The 12,846-nt window shown below is 40.6% G+C and overlaps 1 pseudogene; it reads right to left on the reverse strand.

Moving 5' to 3' along the window:
- Positions 1-821: 821 nt before the first annotated feature.
- LOC106603411 (protein MIS12 homolog) lies at positions 822-3,527 on the reverse strand (annotated as a pseudogene).
- Positions 3,528-12,846: the final 9,319 nt, after the last annotated feature.

Consider the following 12,846-nt stretch of genomic DNA (forward strand, 5'->3'; position numbering starts at 1 on the left):
TGATCCCCCAAACAGTTTTTTGATATTTTGTTACAGAGAAAATTGGTTGTCACAATTTGATGGGTCATGACTTGCCATTGACTACAACGCATTATAAATTATTATAATGCATATTATAAATCTGTCTAAAATCTGTTATAAAACGATCCATAACACTCCAAACCAACTCATATTACATCAGAATGTCATTATGGATGATGTCCCTGCACAATTGTATTTAATTTTTTTCTCCCACTGTGGTATAAATGCATGTTTGAATGATGCGGTTTACAACAAAACTATGCAAATATAGATTTATAGGACAAAGGAATTTTTTTTCACAATTTTAGTGCAGAGATATTATCCAGAATAAGATTCTGAAATGAGTTAGTTGAGTGTTTCATAATGCAATGTAGTCTATGGCAAGTGATGACTAACTAAACTTTTCTTTTTTTTTTTACAGTTTGGGGGATCAAATACAAGCACAGAAAGAGTGAAAATAAGGCCCCATGTAAAAATGGGTGAACTTCCTCTTTAAGACTGAGAGGTTCAAAAAATACTAACAGCTTGAGCCTCTGTTACTATTCAAAATTTGTGGATAATATATTTACAATGTATAGAAAGCCATCAAAAAGGAAATACATCAAAACAAAGATACATTTTTTGTTTAAAAAGTGCTCACATTCTTGCCGATAATACTTGGGTCTGACTAATTGTATAATTGTTCATAAATCCAAAGGCCTAGAATTCTATTTGTATCTTATGTCGAACAGGGGGAGCTATTCCAAGTCAGAATGTTATTACACCTGTGACCTACCCTTCTCAAACCACCACTAAGTATTTTACACCATGTGGGTCCATCCCACTGACGAGTCCTCATCCAGTCCTTTGCTTATTGACCTCCAATGACAGCCTGCATTTTCTTGACCGATTGCATCATCACACGGATTGCATCATTCCACTGTCGTGGAAGCTGCCCATTCCCTCCTGCATCCACGCTGCCTGTAGTTCTACAATCCACCTCAGGATTCCATCCAGCTGCTCTTGGACCTCTCTCTGCTCCTCCAGTTCAGCCAGCAAGGCCTGCCTGCCACACACCTCTGCCTGGTACACTAGTTGCAGCTCCGCCAGGGAAGATTCCAGATTAAGAACCTCCTCTAAACGTTGAAAGTACTTTTTGTGTGGCTGGTCATCAGGTAACAACATATTAGGCAGGACTGAGAGGACATTGTTGACTAAAACAGTTTCCATGCGATAAGACAGACGTTTGAAAAGTTCCTGAAGGAATATCTGCAACTTTTTGGGAGCATTCACTTGCACTTGAACGTAGTTGCTCTCCATTGGGCTCAGTCCCGCTTAGTTTTCTCACGAACACCGCTTCTACAACGAGCCGTAATTCATTCAGGCAGTCCTGAAAGGCGCAGTCTGAGGCGTGAAACCAAAGAACTGTGCCTCGTAAAGCTTGAGGGAGGAGGGAGACATTGCTTCCTCTAGAAAAAGGCAGAATATTGTGTTTACATTGGAATAGTTCTACTCTGTATTTATATTGGTTAATACTGCTATTTGTCTATTCTTTCAAGGACCACATTGGAAATAGGGCCTATCCTCTTGGCTCTAATGTGCTCTGGATGTTAGTGTAGCTTACCTGTAAAAATTCACCCAAAATGAAACAATCAAAACATTTACACCTGCTCATTCTCTCCTTCCCTCTGGTAGGAAAATGTGTTGTTGCTAAATATGAAAGTGTTCTCAGACGTTATGATCTGGTTGGATAACGTTAACGTCAACAATAATACCTTTTTATAGTTAACCTCAGGTTTATGGCAATAAAACAACTGACCAAACATTACTGCTGCTGTTGCTAACTAACGTTAATAACTTGGAGACTCCAGAAAATGTCATGTCTTTAGAAGCTTCTGATAGGCTAATTGACATCATTTGAGTCAATTGGAGGTGTACCTGTGGATGTATTTCAAGGCCTACCTTCAAACTCAGTGCCTCTTTGCTTGACATCATGGGGAAATGAAAAGAAATCAGCCAAGACCTCAGAAAAAAATTGTAGACCTCCACAAGTCTGGAAATTGTTCCCAAGGATGAACCAAACGCCTGAAGGTACCACGTTCATCTGTACAAACAATAGTACGCAAGTATAAACACCATGGAACAACGCAGCCGTCATACCGCTCAGGAAGGAGACATGTTCTGTCTCCTAGAGATGAACGTACTTTGGTGCGAAAAGTGCAAATCAATCCCAGCAAAGGACCTTGTGAAGATGCTGGAGGAAACAGGTACAAAATTATCTATATCCACAGTAAAACAAATCCTTTATCAACATAACCTGAAAGGCCGCTCAGCAAGGAAGAAGCCACTGTTCCAAAACTGCCATAAAAAAGCCAGACTACGGTTTGCAACTGCACATGGGGACAAAGATTGAACTTTTTGGAGAAAAGTCCTCTGGTCTGATGAAACAAAAATATAACTGTTTGGCCATAATGACCATTGTTATGTTTGGAGGAAAAAGGGGGAGGCTTGCAAGCCGAAGAACACCGTCCCAACCGTGAAGCATGGGGGTAGCAGCATCATGTTGTGGGGGTGCTTTGCTGCAGGAGGGACTGGTGCACTTCACAAAATAGATGGCATCATGAGGTAGGAAAATGATGTGGATATATTGAAGCAACATCTCAAGACATCAGTCAGGAAGTTAAAGCTTGGTCGCAAATGGGTCTTCCAAATGGATAATGACCCCAAGCATACTTCCAAAGTTGTGGCAAAATGGCTTAAGGACAACAAAGTCAAGGTATTGGAGTGGCCATCAAAGTACTGACCTCAATCCTATAGAAAATTTGTGGGCTGACCTGAAAAAGCATGTGTGAGCAAGGAGGCCTACAAACCTGACTCAATTACACCAGCTCTGTCAGGAGGAATGGGCCAAAATTCACCAACTTATTGTGGGAAGCTTGTGGAAGGCTTCCCAAAATGTGTGACCCAAGTTAAACAATATAAAGACGATGCTACCAAATGCTAATTGAGTGTATGTAAACTTCTGACCCACTGGGAATGTGATGAAAGAAATCATAGCTGAAATAAATCATTCTCTCTACTATTATTCTGACATTTCACATTCATAAAATAAAGTGGTGATCCTAACTGTTGTGGAAAAATATTGAATCAAATACTACTCAGATTCCGGAGCTTGTGAATTCAATTGGACTTTTATTGCAGAGAGCAACAAAGCCGAGCACCTCCATGGAAGAACTGCCTCCTCATTCTTAGTGCTTGGCTTTTATACATTTTTACCTTTACATAACGTCATCACCCCATTTGCTTTGTTACATAGTTTCCATTCTCTTATTGGCTCAGATATTGGGGCCTAGATTCTATTGGTGGCATGACATGCATACCCCTTAGCTAATGTTCCTGTCCAAAGGTCTTTACAAGTTTAGACCTACATGATCAATGTATGCTTAACTTATATGCGTGTCCAGTAGCCTTCACAAGATCAGATATGGCCCAGACCAGTCACGTCTTGTTAGTTTACCTTGCCTCATCTACACAGATTCTGCTTACGTTCTGTTCTTTACATGTCCAATGGTCTCTTCGATGTTGATCTAGTTTGGACACTCACATGGGTTTAGCCTTCATTCTGCTTACACATGTCTAATATTTAAGCTTATATTGATTATTCTTCCTACTTCAAAGAGAACAGTATAGGTTACTGAAAATCATCAGATGACTGGAAAATCTCCAACACCTAAGACAGGGAATTTTTACTAGGATTAAATGTTAGGAATTGTGAAAAACTGAGTTTAAATGTATTTGGTTAAGGTGTATGTAAACCTCCCGACTTCAACTGTATATATATATATATATATATATATATATATATATATATATATATATATATATATACACTACACTCAAAAAATTCAACATACTCCACTATTTAAATCTATTTAGTCCTACTTCAGGCCAACAGCCTGAAAGGACGGGACACCACCACTTAACACACCCTGTAACTCTTCTGACGTCAAATCCCGCACACCCAAATATATACCAAATAAATACCTCTGCAGCTGCCAGCACAACCTCTATTTTCTGCGACTTATGTTCCATCCCTACAGTACTGGTGATAAGCATTGCTATAAATGCCAAAAATCCAATCTCACTGAAACATACATCACTTGTTGGTTTATCCCGCTGTACCGGTACACATCTACTACTCACATCACTCCTCTCAGGATCCCTCCCCCTTGACCCATCTTCCTCTACTTTGTTCACTGCCTCAGCATATGACAACTTCTTCACTACTCTAACCCTGGAAACCTCAACCTGCCTCTCTCGCACGGGACATTTCTGATCCCCAGCCCCATGGGCACCCTTACAATTAACACATTCCACTACTTTCCCCAATGCTACACATTCCTTTGTCTCATGCCCTTCTGCACACTTCTCACACATAGGAACCACCCTGCTACACATATCCATAAGCTTGACACCTGTAACAACGTAATGTATTCTGCACAAAAGCTCGTACAGGATAACTTATATATCCTAACATCACTTTGTCAGGCAAAGACTCAACATCAAAACTCAAAAGAACAGACAAGCTCTTTTTGTCAGTAGTCGTTTTATTCTTCTATGGTATATTGGCTTTCGCACAATTTAGTGTGCATGTTGCCACCTACTGAAGTCCCAAAATCTTTTCTGCCTCAGCCACAATAATTTCCAGTTTCTTTTAGTTCTTTGACACTTGAGCCGTACAGTTTATAACTGTGGCAATGAATGCCACAAAATTTACCTTTTTAACATACAGGGTATCTTTTGACTGGCAGCAAACATTTACTACTGGCTGTGGAGCATCCACTACCATATCTTCAAAAGGGTCACTTGTTTTCTCAACTCTATAGCCTCGGCATAGGAGATTCGATTGACCGCTCTAACTTTTGCCACCTCAATCTTTTTCACCCTTACAGGGCACTCCAGGAACTCAGGATCATGTTTCCCACCACAATTGCAACACCATCGTCATTCTACACACCGTCCTTCAGTTTCTCTGTCCATTTGCACACACTTGAAACATGTCCAAATCCTACCTTCTATAGGCTAGGCCTACTGTATTTATTTCTCAACTTTCTTAATATTAAGCACATTGCTTATCTTTACAACAGGAGTACAGCATACCTGGCTGGCATGAAAATGAACCACGGGAAAAGCGTCCTCCATTCGCTATCATAGATGACATGTATTTTTTCCCGCTGCCCCTGTTTCGAGACGAGTGCATGATAATGGTTCATTCTAAATCAAAACAAACGTCACACATATATTATTTAGTATATGTAAAGACAAGATTAAATCCAAAATAGTCTGATGGGTGACAATATTAGCCTATCACTTGTGAATTATACACTGCTCAAAAAAATAAAGGGAACACTAAAATAACACATCCTAGATCTGAATGAATGAAATAATCTTATTAAATACTTTTTTCTTTACATAGTTGAATGTGCTGACAACAAAATCACACAAAAATAATCAATGGAAATCCAATTTATCGACCCATGGAGGTCTGGATTTGGAGTCACACTCAAAATTAAAGTGGAAAACCACACTACAGGCTGATCCAACTTTGATGTAATGTCCTTACAACAAGTCAAAATGAGGCTCAGTAGTGTGTGTGGCCTCCACGTGCCTGTATGACCTCCCTACAACGCCTGGGCATGCTCCCGATGAGGTGGCGGATGGTCTCCTGAGGGATCTCCTCCCAGACCTGGACTAAAGCATCCGCCAACTCCTGGACAGTCTGTGGTGCAACGTGGCGTTGGTGGATGGAGCGAGACATGATGTCCCAGATGTGCTCAGTTGGATTCAGGTCTGGGCAACGGGCGGGCCAGTCCATAGCATCAATGCCTTTCTCTTGCAGGAACTGCTGACACACTCCAGCCACATGAGGTCTAGCATTGTCTTGCATTAGGAGGAACCCAGGGCCAACCGCACCAGCATATGGTCTCACAAGGGGTCTGAGGATCTCATCTCGGTACCTAATGGCAGTCAGGCTACCTCTGGCGAGCACATGGAGGGCTGTGCGGCCCCCCAAAGAAATGCCACCCCACACCATGACTGACCCACCGCCAAACCGGTCATGCTGGAGGATGTTGCAGACAGCAGAACGTTCTCCACGGCGTCTCGAGACTGTCACGTCTGTCACGTGCTCAGTGTGAACCTGCTTTCATCTGTGAAGAGCACAGGGCGTCAGTGGCGAATTTGCCAATCTTTGTGTTCTCTGGAAAATGCCAAACGTCCTGCACGGTGTTGGGCTGTAAGCACAACCCCCACCTGTGGACGTCGGGCCCTCATACCACCCTCATGGAGTCTGTTTTTGACCGTTTGAGCAGACACATGCACATTTGTGGCCTGCTGGAGGTCATTTTGCAGGGCTCTGGCAGTGCTCCTCCTGCTCCTCCTTGCACAAAGGCGGAGGTAGCGGTCCTGCTGCTGGGTTGTTGCCCTCCTACGGCCCCCTCCACGTCTCCTGATGTACTGGCCTGTCTCCTGGTAGCGCCTCCATGCTCTGGACACTACGCTGACAGACACAGCAAATCTTCTTGCCACAGCTCGCATTGATGTGCCATCCTGGATAAGCTGCACTACCTAAGCCACTTGTGTGGGTTGTAGACTCCGTCTCATGCTACCACTAGAATGAAAGCACCGCCAGCATTCAAAAGTGACCAAAACATCAGCCAGGAAGCATAGGAACTGAGAAGTGGTCTGTGGTTACCACCTGCAGAACCACTTCTTTATTGGGGGTGTCTTGCTAATTGCCTATAATTTCCACCTGTTTTCTATTCCATTTGCACAACAGCATGTGAAATGTATTGTCAATCAGTGTTGCTTCCTAAGTGGACAGTTTGATTTCACAGAAGTGTGATTGACTTGGAGTTACATTGTGTTGTTTAAGTGTTCCCTTTATTTTTTTGAGCAGTATATATTATCACTTGTGAATGATACCCAGCATAAGACATTGCCTTTTTTTGCAACTTTTTCAAATCATAGTGGCACACTTCATGTAGCCTAGCCCATAGGTCTATATGTTTTGATAAGGTTTGTATCACAACTAAAGTGGCCAAATAACTTCTTAAAATTAAGCACATTAATCCACTTTACAAGGGGTGTAGAGCGTAACTGGCATACATAAGCAGCGGGTGAGTTTCAAGTTTGGGGAAGATCATTTTCATCATAAAAATGCACTTTTATAATAAAAGCATTACATGCATAATCACATTTGCGGTCACTTTTAATAATGGTGTTTTCCTGCTAACTGAACATTTGTGCTTATAGCCTACTGCCATGTGCGCATTGCTGTGCTTATAGTGTGAAGGAATAGCCTAATAGTTTATCAACACTTAAAGCTAAAAGTTCTGATCTGTTGCGTCAGCCACATTGCATAACAAAGTTTTAGTTGTTGTATTAATTTGGGATCTATTGCATCCCACAACTGTCTCAGACTATGTTTGGAATATTTATTTCTCACACAGAATAGGTCAACTTTTGTACTATTGGAGATAGTAGATTGACATAGGTTTGTGCTTTTGCTGTTCGTTAGACCTATTCATCTTGTCGGCTGATGAAAAGTAAATATGGACAGTGCTTCCAATATCTTTAATATGCACCTCGGAATTGGATAAGGACGTGTGCAGTTGCGTCCCTGATGTGTCTGTCTTCACTTGTAGTCTGTGAGAAAGACCCGATCATGTGATGGAGAGCCATGTGAGTGAGAGGTGCTTCGGAGTGCGCAGCACTCAGGGAGAAGGGCATTCTGGGCCAAGGCCGCAAAAGGCCACTGGCTCCAAAGGCATGGATTTTTTTAGGGTGCATTACGGCCACATTAGAGTCACATCATGCAGCCTTACATTTGTAGAACAACTAAAGTTACATTAATAACTCTAAATTGAGTACATAGGAGTATGTATTTCTTTGTTAAGTGCTCAACACAGAATAGCCTCATGTGCACACTCCCTCAATGTCATAGGCGTCGATGAAAAGTGACCAAAACGCAGTGGGTATAGTGCTCATCTTCTTTTATTATTAATAAAGTGAACACTTAAACGAAAATAACAAACCGACAATCAACAGTTCTGCAAGGTACACAGACTATACAGAAAGCAACCACCCACAAACCCAAAGGAAAAAACAGGCTGCCTAAGTATGGCTTCCATTCAGAGACAACGAAAAACACCTGCCTCTGATTGGAAACCATACTCGGCCAAACATGGAAAAAGAAACATAGAAATAGAAAACTAGAACCAAAATCCCCTAGAACCAAAAAAAAAAACACACACACAAAACAAAGACCCCCTGCCACGCCCTGACCATACTACAATTACAAATGACCCCTTTACTGGTCAGGACGTGACACTCAAATCTTTGGAGAAAATATCCTTTCTATTTTATTCAGCTTTATTCAATTGTATTCTTTATACTATAAATTAATATAAAATAATGCCACAGAATTCTAATCAAATCTTGTCTGCTAAATGAACTAGTTAGCCCACAGCCATTTGGCACAGCCAGATCAGGACCTAACATAAGGACAACTCAGAGTATGATATTCTGTTCTTCTGAAATAGACTACATTTTCTTCATATCATGTTTCTTTAGACCTGTCTAAAATAAATAATGGATTTACTGTGAAGGTGTAGGCTATATTACATGGATTTATTAGACTTTTTAAAATGTAGATGTTCCAAGGTCTGCATCAGTGGCTTGTGGAATCCCGGAGATGCTATTTATTTATTTATAACATTTCTATTTAACCTTTATTTAACTAGGCAAGTCCGTTAAGAACAAATTCTTATTTACAACGATGTCCTACCAAAAGGCAATAGGCCTCCTGCGGGGACAGGGGCTGGGATAAAAAATAAAATAAAAATAAAAAATATAGGACAAAACACACATCACGACAAGAGAGACACCACAACACTACATAAAGAGAGACCTAAGACAACAACATAGCAAGGCAGCAACACATGACAACACAGCATGGTAGAATCACAACATGACAACAACATGGTAGCAACACAACATGGTAGAAGCACAAAACATGGTACAAACATTATTGGGCACAGACAACAGCACAAATGGCATTAAGGTAGAGACAACAATACATCACGCACAGCAGCCACAACTGTCAGTAAGAGTGTCCATGATTAAGTTTGAGTGTTTGTTGCAGCTCGTTCCAGTCCTTAGCTGCAGCGAACTGAAAAGACGAGCAACCCAGGGATGTGTGTGCTTTGGGGACCTTTAACAGAATGTGACTGGCAGAACGGGTGTTGTATGTGGAGGATGAGGGCTGCAGTAGATATCTCAGATAGGGGGGAGTGAGGCCTAAGAGGGTTTTATAAATAAGCATCAACTAGTGGGTCTTGCGACGGGTATACAGAGATGACCAGTTTACAGAGGAGTATAGAGTGCCGTGATGTGTCCTATAAGGAGCATTGGTGGAAAATCTGATGGCCGAATGGTAAAGAACATCTAGCCGCTCGAGAGCACCCTTACCTGCCGATCTATAAATTATGTCTCCGTAATCTAGCATGGGTACGTAATCTAGCATGGGTAGGATGGTCATCTGAATCAGGGTTAGTTTGGCAGCTGGGGTGAAAGAGGAGCGATTACGATACAGGAAACCAAGTCTAGATGTAACTTTAGCCTGCAGCTTTGATGTGTGCTGAGAGGACAGTGTACCGTCTAGACATACTCCCAAGTACTTGTATGAGGTGACTACCTCAAGCTCTAAACCCTCAGTGGTAGTAATCACATCTGTGGGGAGATTCTTCTTACCAAACCACATTACCTTTGTTTTGGAGGTGTTCAGAACAAGGTAAAGGGTAGGAGATGCCAGGAGATGCTAAATGTGTTTATGTTAATTAACGTCAATTACCGTGAGACCAACAGTTATTTGCTTGACAATCACCGGCTGACGGAATTTCGTGACCGCCACAGCCCTACCCCAAAGTTCAAAGCATGATTCTGGATTATTTTGAGGCCCACTGCAATCTGTCGGTGGTTGTCAACTGGTACTACACAATGTTGTACTCACAGTATCGCCGCCTACAGATCTGGCGGCGCACATAAAGTATTTGAACCTCTGGGTTAAACTAAGAACTCTGTGGTTGAACCAGGCTTTGGACCAGAAGGCACAAGGACCACTGTGGAGACTGGAGACCCAAGAAGCCCAACAACGGACCATATGACCATTTTCACACACAAAAACGCATTGAATTACTAACAAATGTTTTTTTTTAATCTATTTTTCATAGACCACATTTCTTTGGCTGCAAATGTAAGATTTATATCTGAGAATTGAGATCGCATCTATAGGCAGCTATAAAGACAAAAACTGAACTAATAAGGACCTATAGCTAGATTTTCTAAATAGAAGGCTAGGTATGACTTTTGTCTAGACATAACATAATTAAAGTCCAAATCAAACTGCCTCAACTCCCACCCTTTCACCCGAAGCCAAACAGAGACATTCAATCTCCATTTCAATTTAAATTTGTTGTTTGTTTTGCTTTTTAATGCGTTTTGAGATTTTCTGTAACGAAAAGCGCTATTAAAGCTAAATAAATATTATTATTATTAAGAATTTTGTATTATTCTAAAATCTCCAGAATTCTGCGATTTTAGACCAGTAGGCCACAATTCTAATCTCATTACAATGCAACAAAAAGGCTAGAACTACAGAATGAAGAACCAAAGAAAGAACCACTAGCCTGGACCAGAGTCATATATTTAGAAAATACATGGCTCTGACCTGGACCATCCACATTATAAAACTACAGCATCATTTGTTAAGCGTATACTTTTGTTAAACTCTTGACAACTGCATGAATCCGACTAACAGGTGAGTCAGAAAATAATATGTAGCTAAAAGTGTTTCTGTATCAGTAAGAAAATTAGGCCTACTAACTAGTATTAACTAGATTATACCAGATAGCCTGAGGGTATCTGAAGTTGGAAATCTGGCATGGTCAGACAGTTGTAAGAAAAAGAAAGGAAAAAGATTCACACAGAATAAAGAATTATGAATACACTTTCTCCACATATCAATGCAGAGACGGGATCGTGAGGTGGAAAAAGAGATAACTGAAAGTGAGGAGATGGAGAAAGACATAAATAGAATACTGAAATGTAGAGAATGCAAAGGGAGAATGGAGAGAATTGGGTGAAAGAGAAATGGAGGAGGGAATTAAGGAGGCAGAAATAAAGCTAAACCAGTTGCAGAATGAGCAATAGCAGGCACAGTACTCCATTTAATCAGTCAAAGTTCAGGGAGGTCACAAGTCACCTAAGTATCATACTATAGAGAAGGAGTAATAATAATATCTCAGATCATTGTCTAACATAAAGTGCATTCGGAAAGTATTCAGACCTCTTCCCTTTTTCCACATTTTGTTACGTTACAGCCTTATTCTAAAATGATTTAATCCAATCTACACAAAATACCCTACAATGACAAAGCGAAAACAGAAATACCTTATTTACATAAGTATTCAGACCCTTTGCTATGAGACTCGACATTGAGCTCAGGTGCATCCTGTTGGCATTGATCATCCTTGATGTTTCTACACTCCAAAAAGAAAAGGTTCCTGGAGTATCCTTTAGGGGTTCTTCAAATTGAAACTGTGGGGGAACCCCTAAGTTTGTTGAATAACCCTTCAAAGGGGTTCTTCAAAGAGCTCCGTTTAATGGATCCTCGAAGAACCTTTTGGGGTTCGTTTTTGTTATTATTATTATTATTATGAATAATAATACACATAACAATAACAACAATAACACAATATTTTAGTTCTTAGTGTTTATTATGATTTTAGTGGCAAAGCAGAATAAAATAATTCAAATATGAGATAAACTCCCAACAGAACCCCAAGTCCAACGCATGGGTATACTGTATCATCTGGCGTGTTGATGTTAATGTGTTGATGTTCTCCGTATCCATAGCCAGAATTATTTTGCAGTGCATGGTGATCGAACAGGTTTACTGTTATATTCATCAGATGTGTAGGGCGGCTGAAGTCTGTGAATCCAAAAAATAGTAATTATACTGATGATTAACAAAACATGCACACAACAGTATTCATATCTTGGTTTTTGTGGTGAATGTGAAACAAAAAAAATGTTTTGATAATACCTTGTCCATAATGTAGAGACCTATGGGATATTCATTGAAGAGGTAAGGTAGGAGGATGGTAAATATGATCTGCATAACATGCCAATACCAATTGACATACCTCTTGTATGCCTCCTTGTTTGTATACCTGCAGACACAGACACAAATGTGAGCAGTTCAGTCATCTGCACCCTATACAGCTAGACTTCAACATATTCTTACAGCCTACATATTCTTACCTCTTTGGTGATTGATATCCAATTGAATTGTGTTCATTTTAGAAAGATTTGCAAAATTCTAAAAGATAGATGGTATCATAATAAAACAATATCAATTTGCACCTGCTGTCCTTTCATTATTCAAATCCAAATATTTCATTGGGCAGTTAGGTTCCTGCAAGAACCCCCACCAACTAAGGAGGTTCCTTGATGAACCTATAGTGTTCTTGGAAGAACTTTTAGGGTCATTTTCAGTGCCAAGAACCCTAAGGTTCTTCGAAGAACTTGGAGGATCTTAAAAGAACCCTTGATGAACCCCTCATTTTTAGAGTGTACAACTTCATTGGAGTCCACCTGTGGTAAATTCAATTGATTGGACATGATTTGGAAAGGCACACAGCTGTCAATATAAGTTCCCACAGTTGACAGTGCATATCAGCGCAAAAACCAAGCCATGAGGTCGAAGGAATTGTCTGTAGAGCT

The sequence above is a fragment of the Salmo salar genome, chromosome ssa04 (assembly GCF_905237065.1).
Source record: "Salmo salar chromosome ssa04, Ssal_v3.1, whole genome shotgun sequence".
Taxonomy (NCBI): domain Eukaryota; kingdom Metazoa; phylum Chordata; class Actinopteri; order Salmoniformes; family Salmonidae; genus Salmo; species Salmo salar.